This window comes from Amblyomma americanum, chromosome 1, assembly GCF_052857255.1.
Source record: "Amblyomma americanum isolate KBUSLIRL-KWMA chromosome 1, ASM5285725v1, whole genome shotgun sequence".
NCBI classification, from domain to species: Eukaryota; Metazoa; Arthropoda; class Arachnida; order Ixodida; family Ixodidae; genus Amblyomma; species Amblyomma americanum.
Genome location: NC_135497.1, coordinates 6,782,046 through 6,791,386, shown reverse-complemented (window position 1 = coordinate 6,791,386; position 9,341 = coordinate 6,782,046). Strand labels below are relative to the sequence as shown.

Sequence of the window (9,341 nt, the reverse complement as noted above, 5' to 3'; positions counted from 1 at the left end):
ACGCAGCCTCGGCCACCGAGTCTAACTGACATGGCCACTGACACCGGGTCCCCGGCGCCGACCCAGCCTAGCCCGGTGAGTCCAACTGCCATGGCCACTGACCCCCGGCTCCTGGCGCCGATCCTTTGCCACCCACCGCGAACACCGCCATCTTTCCACGGTGAAGTTTTCGAAGACGCTAAGTATTGGCTGGAGACCTTCGAGCGGGTCGCCCGCTACAACGGCTGGAGCGACGAGCGCAAGCTCCACAACGTATATTCTGCTCTGGAAGACTCTGCCCGGACGTGGTTTGAAAACCACGAGACTACCCTTCCCACCTGGGAGACGTTTTGCCAGAATTTCCTGGCTACATTCCCCAACGCTGACCGCCGAGAGAAGGCTGAAGCTGCTCTGCACTCTCTAAACCAGCGCACGGATGAAAGTGTGCGCATGTACATCGAGGACATGGCCCTTCTATTCAAGCGTGCCGATCCCAACATGACTGAGGAGAAGAAGCTTCGCCATCTGATGCGAGGGGTTAAGCAGGAGCTCTGCGCAGGCCTCGTACGCAGCCCACCCCGCACTGTAGCGGAATTTCTCACCGAGGCGACCACCATGGAGACGACGCTCCAACAACGGGCCCGCCAGTACAATCGGGACATCAACAGCATTGTGGCCGAAACCTTTTCGTCGTGCCTAGGCGGCAGTACAGACACATTGCGCGAACTAATTCGGTCAGTTGTCCGGGAGGAACTCCAACGGTTCTGTCTGCCCCAGGTTGCGCCTGGGCCCCTGGCAGCGCTGACAGAAGTCGTCAGGGACGAAGTGCGGCAGGTTGTGCAGGCGCCCCTGTTCCCGAAGCGCCGGCCCAGTTCGATGCCCGACCCACATATGCATCCGCTGTACGTCGCTCGGCTGGCTACGGTCCCGCTACTCCGACACCTGCCATGAGCAGCATAGGCACATGTCACGCAACCGCACCTGGCTCCGCTGTTCCCTCGACGTCTGCTGTCAGTAGCACCACCCATAATATGTAACTGCCCCTGCTACAGCTCAGCCACGTCCTCGGAAGTCACATTTGTGGCGTACACCGGACCGTAGGCCTCTGTGCTACCACTGTAGGGAGCCCGGTCATCTCTACCAAGCCTATCTGTACCGCCAAGTGGGTCTTCGCGGTTTCCGTCCTGACGCACCTTGTCCTCAGAACGGTGAACGACCACCTGAGATTTCGGAACATCTCTGGGCGCGCCAGAACCGTGTTTACTCTGGCAAACGCGAGTCCCGTTCGCCTTCGCCTCTCCGCTATCGTGCGTCCAGCCCCGGCCGCCAGAGTAGTTCCGCTGGCCGTCGCTCGCCCATTCCTCGTCGGGAAAACTAACACCAACGACCTATGCAGGCGAGGCCGCTGACGTCGAGATGTGTCAAGATCCTGCATCACGGAACCATCGAGCCGACGATGCCTGAACAGAGAGAGTCAGCGACAGTACCCGTTACGCTGCATCCGGTTTGCGGGTGAAAATTGATGGCGCTGAGGTTACCGCGCTGCTCGATGCCGGTGCTGATTATACCGTTATGAGCCGTGCCTTTGCTGAAGACCTTAAAAAGGTTCTGACACCGTGGACGGGGACCCCCATGCACACCGCTGGTGGCCACTTAATTTCCCCTGTTGGCAAGTGCACGGCTATGGTTGGAATTTTTGGTTACACGTACGTTGGTGAATTTGTCGTGGGCTCTGAGTGTTCCAGAGACTTGATTCTGGGGATCGACTTTCTGCAGGTGAACGGTGAACTTTACGGACGCACGTGTCACGTTCTCGACCAAACAGGCCGTGGCCCGCTTTGACTCCCGAGATCCTTGCAGCCACGCTCTGCGCATTGTCCAGAATGACGTCACGGTGCCGCCGCGGTACAGTGTCCTGGTGCTCGTGCGGAACGACCTATTCCACGACTACGAGGGCCTGGCAGACCATACTCCACTGCTGCTTGAGCGGGGCCTTGTTGTTGCCCGAGGTCTCGTCCAACTACGTGACAGCCGTACCAACGTCCTCCTGACCAACTTTTCCAACGAATATCAGCACCTCGTCAGAGGCACGGCTATTGCCTTCCTTCACGACGTTGCTGAGGTCCCAGCTTTTGTGCACCGTGGGAGGACCCACTCCAGAGAATGCTGGCCCACACCACGCTCTTCAGTCAGTCAAAATAAATCCGGCCTTGCCATCTCTTCAGAAGGATCTTCTGTCGGACCTCTTGGCAGACTTTGCGGACTGTTTCGCTACGTGTTCGAAGGTCGGCCGCACTCCACTCGCCAAGCACCGTATCATCACTGATGCGACTACGCGACCCGTCTGCCAGCGCCCCTACACCGTGTTTCGCCGATGGAGCGAGAAGCCATTCAAAATCAAGTTGCCGAAATGCTTGCGGACGATGTCATTCAGCCGTCCACCAGCCCATGGGCATCGCCTGTGGTTCTTGTCAAAAAAAAGGACAACACTATTCGTTTCTGTGTTGACTATCGAAAACTTAATAACGTCACCAAAAAGGACGTTTACAAACTGCCCAGAATTGACGACGCGCTCGACCGATTGCGGGACGCCCGATACTTCTCGTCCTTAGATCTTAAAAGTGGGTACTGGCAGATCGAAGTGGACGAAAGAGAACGGGAGAAGACAGCTTTAGTGACGCCCGACGGCCTCTATGAGTTTAAGGTGCTCCCATTTGGTCTCTGCTCAGCACCGGCCACGTTCCAACGCATTATGGACACCGTTCTCTCCGGCTTGAAGTGGCAGTCCTGCCTGGTGTACCTGGACGATGTCGTTATATTTTCGACCACGTTTGACCAACACTTGGAGCGGTTGTGCATTGTGCTACAAGCACTCAAATCCGCACAACTCACAGGGTGTTCGCCCGGACCCTGACAAGACCGCTGCCGTCTCAGGTTTTCCACACGCAAGTGACGAGAAGGCCGTTCGCCGGTTTATGGGTCTGTGCTCGTATTATCGTCGCTTTGTTCAAGATTTCCCGCGAATCGCCGAACCGTTAAACTCACTGACTCGAGACGACACGCCCTTCGTGTGGGGAAGCGACCAAGAGGCTGCATTTGTCGAGCTTCGCAACTGTCTACGACGTACTCCTATACTGCCACGGGCATCCACACTGATCCCAACAATGTCGGCCTTGGTGCGGTACTGATCCAGTGGCAAGACGATGCAGAACGGGTCATCAGTTATGCCAGTCGAACACTTACACGTGCCGTTGACCAATTATTCTACGACGGAGAAAGAGTGCCCCGAAGTGATATGGGCCATCAGCAAGTTCCGGCCGTACCTCTACGGGCGACCCTTCCTGTGGTAAGCGACCACCACTCCTTATGCTGGCTGGCGAGCCTCAAAGACCCCTCAGGACGCTTGGCTAGATGGAGCTTACGCTTGCAAGAATACGACTTAACAGTCATCTACAAGCCGGGCCGTAAGCATCAGGATGCGGATTGTTTGTCGCGTGCGCCTATCACAATCGGTCCCGAGGAACCCGCCGATGATTTTACTTTCCTGGGCGCTATTAGTACCATCCAAATGTCACAGCTTAAGCGGGCGGACTCGGAGTTCGCGCCGCTCATCGATTACCTCGAAGGCGTCAGCGCTCGCATCATGCATGTTTTTCGTCGTGGGCTCCACACCTTCACTTTACAATCTGGTGTTCTCTACAAGCGCAACTTTTTCAGCAACAGAGAAGCGTTCCTGCTTGTCGTATCATCACAGCTACGGCCAGAGATTTTGAGTGCCTGTCATGATGCGCCCTCCGCCAGCCATCTCTGAGTAAGTCGTACACTCGCGCGCATTTAGCAGAAGTATTATTGGCCCAGGTTACTCCCATCAGTGCGGGCCTACGTAAAAACATGCCGCGACTGCCAACGTCGTAAGTCTCCTCCGTTGAAACCAGCCGGATTTCTTCACCCCGTCGAACCACCGAAGACCCCTTTTCACCAAGTGGGCATGGACCTCCTTGGCCTTTTTTCGAAGTCTTCATCTGGAAAGCGTTGGATCGTCGTTGCCACCGACTACCTGACACGGTACGCTGAGACCACGTCTCTTGTCAAAGGCACTGCTGCTGAAGTGGCGCAGTTCTTCGTACACAACATTGTCCTGCGTCATGGAGCCCCTGCCGTTGTTACTGACCGGGGAACTGCTTTCACTGCCCGCTTAACCCAGTCCGTGATGACTCTGACGCACACCAGCCATCGACGTGCTACGGCCTATCGCCCACAGACAAACGGATTGGTAGAGCGACTCAACCGCACTCTAGCCGACATGCTTTCTATCTATGTTGACGTCGAGCATCGAACTTGGGATACCATTCTTCCGTACGTAACGTTTGCCTACAACACCGCCCTGCAGGAGACAGCCCGACTGACCCCCTTTCAGCTTGTCTTCGGTCGGCAAGTGACCACTCCGTTGGATGCTATGTTGCCCGTTGGCCCCTACTGCGACTCTGACGCTGACCTCGACGCAGACACCTTCGTTCAGCGTGCTGAGGAAGCGCGGCAATTGGCACGCCTGCGAATTAACCGCCAACAGGAGACTGACGCTGCTAGGTACAACCTCAGACGCCGCTTCGTCAGTTACGCGCCTGGCGACTTGGTGTGGGTGTGGACACCTGTTCGTCGCCGCGGCCTTTCTGAAAAGTTGCTGCGCAGATACTTCTGCCCTTACGAAGTAGTGCGCGCATCAGTGATGTGACGTATGCAGTTACTCCCGTCCAAGCGGCTTGCTCATCGCGCCGGTCGCACCGTACTGAAATCGTGCACATTGTTCGCATGAAGCCTTACCACGACAGACTCCCTGACTGAACAGCGGTTCACTGCAGCTGTATTTTGCTAATATTTCTCTCCTAGCCGCATCGTGGCGATGCTGCAGAAGAGGGGGCAGTGATACGTGCCACTGTGGAAGAAGAAAAAGCGCCTGCATCATGGAGGCTGAAGATGTTGCTCTCCCGCTCGCGCGCTCGGACCTCTTAGGGACCGCCACAGTTTTACGTTTCGTCTCCGGAGGTTTTACTTCGAATTGCTCGTAACAATATATATATATATATATATATATATATATATATATATATATATATATATATATATATATATATATATATATATATATATATATATATATATATATATATCAGACACGGTAAAGGGAATGAGGGCCTCATTTGACAAACATATAAATGAAGCCAACAGTCTCCGAAACCAAGGTGCACAAGGGAAAGTTTCTATTATTTTTTTTTAATTTGTAGTGCCAATCATTGGGAGAATAATACTTCGGTTAATCTGTCGCCTAAAAGAAATTAATTGTAAAGCAGCAGAAAAAACAACCACGCCGCCGATGGGATCTGAACCCACGACCTCCGAATATCGCGTCCGTGCGTCAACGTTCCACGTCACACTCGCGGTAATACTGGACGTGCTACGTCCATCGCTATGGACGAGCGTGGAGCTGGTGAACACTCTCAAGTTTCGCTTGCACCCAATAAACATAAATACCCATGACAGCAGCAGAATGGACAGCCGTCGACGTAGCTCAGTTGGTAGAGCACCGGACGTGATATTCGGGGGTCGTGGTTCGGATTCTTGCAGCGTGGTTGTTTTTTTCTGCTGCTTTACAATTAATTTCCTTTAGGCGACAGATTAATCGAAGTATTATTCTCCCATTGATTGGCACTACAAATTAAAAGAAAAATAGAAACATTCCCCCGTGCGCCTTGGTTTCGGTGACTGTTAGCTTGCTTCACACACACACACACACACACACACACACACACACACACACACACACACACACACACACACACACACACACACACACACACACACACACACACACACACACACACACACACACACACACACACACACACACACACACACACACACACACACACACACACACACACACACACACGCACACATTATATATATATATATATATATATATATATATATATATATATATATATATATATATATATATATATATATATATATATATCACGTGAAGAAAACAGAAGTGGTGAAAAGCACTAATTTTATTTATTTGCTCCGAAGGTCCAGAACAGGGCATTACATAAGGCAGAATATATATACTTATCATGTAACGTGGGGGTTTATTTAAAGGGGCTGCGAAACCCTGCTTGAACGGATGCCGGTTACACTTCAGATGGATTCTTTTTGTCACACAGATGCTTAATCAAAAAGAATTACGAGAATCGATGCATAGGAACGGGAGACATTCAATGAAGAAATTTCAAAATACAAGCAAATAAAATGCTGCCCTCAACTCGATTTTCGCGCAGCTTCCCATTCCCATTTCACTCTCCCAATGAGGACACTTATAGCGGTTTCCATTGGGCGAACAAGAGCAAGAGCAGCGAGCAGACAGAGCAGCGCACGAGAGCAGCGGGGACGCGCGTCCACGTCTCGCGACTGGAACATTCACGCTGTTCCGGGGGCAACGCAGCGGTGAGGAGGATGTGACGCCATGAATCACGTGACCAAACTTTTCCCGCGCTCGCGTTGCCGCCTGCATCCCGTCTCGCGCGCAGCATATTCTGTGCCGGCCTTTCGTTCGTCGCTGCGTTTAGCATGACGATGGGTGAAGGAGCACAACGGCTGTTCATGACCATGATAGAGGAGTCACCGCTACCCGCAGCACCAGGTAAGCGTCGTCTCTCTCAGAAATAAGCTGTGAAAGATAGCAGCGTCAATATCATTTTGTGCTCACCACAGCTGTCGTCGATGCCTTGGCCACTCTTGTGAACGTTGGAGAGATACTCGATGGTAAGCGACAATAACTACTATGCATGGGGGCATATTTGAGGATTATTTTAATTGATTTCTTTTATTACCATTTTTTGCGGCGAATGGAGTATTTAGGATAACGGCCGGGGACGTCGCTGCGTGTGATGCAACAACGTGCGAGAACGCAGCCGTTAATATTCGTACTGTAACATTACTGGTCATGATGCCGCGCCTTCTTGCTTTTTGTCATCTGCGGTTTACCGTCACTTCTGTCTGTTGATGCTTTCAGATTACTGTATATGCCTGTTTTACTGTGCAGCATCTGACCAATCAAAGCAAGCCTCTTTATTTTTGCCCACGGCAAGGGCTCATGGCATGCTTCGTCCGTCGCAAACATCAGGCGCTTAGTAACCTGAAGAAGAAAAAAAGACCTTACCATTTCAGGTCGCACAGAGTAGGCACCTCGGTACAGTTTTTACAGTTTCAACTTTTATGTTCACTTGCAGAGAACACCGCTGCGTCGGACGTGGGCGAGAGGGGACCGCAGCCAGCGCCAGAAGTGAAAAGAGGCGGCGGAGGTGAGCTTGTAAAACGGAAAGTTGAGCTGTTGGTACATCTTTGAATACAAAAACAGTGCTGCAAGAGGAGTGCGACAGCGCTTGTCCTCGTTCGTAAAAAAGCGCCTCTCCTTCTCAGTTGTCCCCTGTCTCAGCGGTGTTTTTGTATTTAGTGTCGAACTTCTGCTACCTGCGTTTCTTGACGAATTCGATGCTTTTAGTAAAGTATCCGCATTATTTTCAGCTCCCGAATGGACACCAGGAGAAACCAAACTGCTATTAGATTACTATTACAAATACTTTCTGCAGGTGGACCCATTCAAAAAGTTTAGAAACAAAAAGATGCTTTTCAAGCAGGTTTCACAGGATTTGGCTGAGGTTCTTGGATGTAACAAAACGCCATAGCAGTGTGAAAATCGCTATAAAACAGTAATGAGACAGAAGAAAAGGGCAAGTGACAACAACAACAAATCAGGTGCTTCACCTCATCCTGTCCCATTTGACGATGATATGCGAAAAATCCAAAGCATTGATGACAGTCTCGAGCCAGAAATTCAAAGGGACTCTTTTGGAGTCACCCAAAAGTCAACATCATCAAGCTCTGACAGCTCAGCTGATCTAATTTCCCCTATGCCTGAAATGCCCAGTACTCTGTCGAGCAATTCAGAAAATGATGAAACTATGAAAAGGTCAACAGAGGTGAAGAAAAGGAAATGCCGTGCCAGTACTAGTCGTATGCAGCAGATGTAATTTTTTTTTGATCAAATGAGGGCTATAAGCGCAGAGCGAACAGCTCACAGGGAAAAGCAAGAAGAAGAAAAAGAGAACAGGCGTGCTGAGCGGCGAGCTGAGCGCATTCAAGACCGGCAGGAACGTCGCAAGATGCACGAAGATAAACTTCAGTTCATCCGCGAGGCCTTGGGGCTCAAGCAATAAAACAGTGCACTTTGGATGAACATGTTGTTATGAGTGTTTATTTTGCGCAAGACAAAACGTTTCTGTGCATAGTCTTCACGAAGCATTGCTTTCAACATATGTTTAGCCCTGTTTGCATCACTACCGGCTTTGTGGTTACCTCCTCTTCAGTCCAATCTTGGACTTAATTTTTTCTCGTTTAACTTCTGCAAGTGCCCGTAAGAGGCTCTCTTCTCTAGATATTCCACTGCAGACTTCATCTACAGTAGGGCTCTGATCATTGTTAACCTGGGAGCTCAAACGCATGTCCTGAAGTGGACTATGATATGAATCCCCGTTGTCGATGCAGATGTTGTGAAGGACACAACAAGAGAGAATAAATTTTGACATGTCTACAGTCATGAGATCCAAACGCTGTAGCTGCCTAAATCTAGCCTTTAATTCCCCAAATACGTTTTCAATTAGCACACGGGTAGCTGAAAGTTTGGTGTTAAATGTCTTGTCAGAGGCATCCAGGCTTCCATAGTCTCGAATGGGAGTCATCAAAAGCTCTCGAGATGGGTATGCAACGTCCCCAAGTATTCGGTATTTTCCAGCACAGAGTTGAGGCAATTTCTTCGAAATGTTTGAGAGCCGAAAGATCCTGGAGTCGTGAATTTTACTAGGTGCACCAGGGCTGGCATCAAGGAACCTCTTCCGGTTATCACATATCCCCTGCAGCGTCAAGGATGGGTAATGGTGCCTATTCACGTACACTGACCGCACCTTACCAGCAGGGCACCTAACAGGAATATAGCTCCCGTCAATACAGCCAATGGTGTCTGGAAACCCTGAAACCTGGAAGTTGAAAAAAAATGTTACGAGATGACGGATATTGATAGCCGTCATAATAGCACAATTCATGTACACTGTAAAAAAATTCCGTACCTATAACGTAGACTATGTACGTTTTAAATAAAGAACCACTTCTGCTTTCAATGAAACGTAGGGAATGACCGTATATTCAGTCCAGTATTGAAGGAAACGTCCGTGTTCCTCTGTAGTCGTTGCAGGGAAAAATACTAAACATTCAATTTAAGGGATCAAAACTTAACACGACAGGACGGT

General features: G+C 50.5%; 1 pseudogene across 1 annotated transcript; it reads left to right on the top strand.

Annotated features, from left to right (window-relative positions):
* The first annotated feature begins 6,926 nt into the window (after positions 1-6,926).
* LOC144115109 (uncharacterized) lies at positions 6,927-8,264 on the top strand (annotated as a pseudogene). The gene is made up of 3 exons (XR_013311260.1): positions 6,927-6,936; positions 7,269-7,340; positions 7,564-8,264. The product of XR_013311260.1 is annotated as an uncharacterized LOC144115109 (transcript).
* The last annotated feature ends 1,077 nt before the right edge of the window (positions 8,265-9,341 follow it).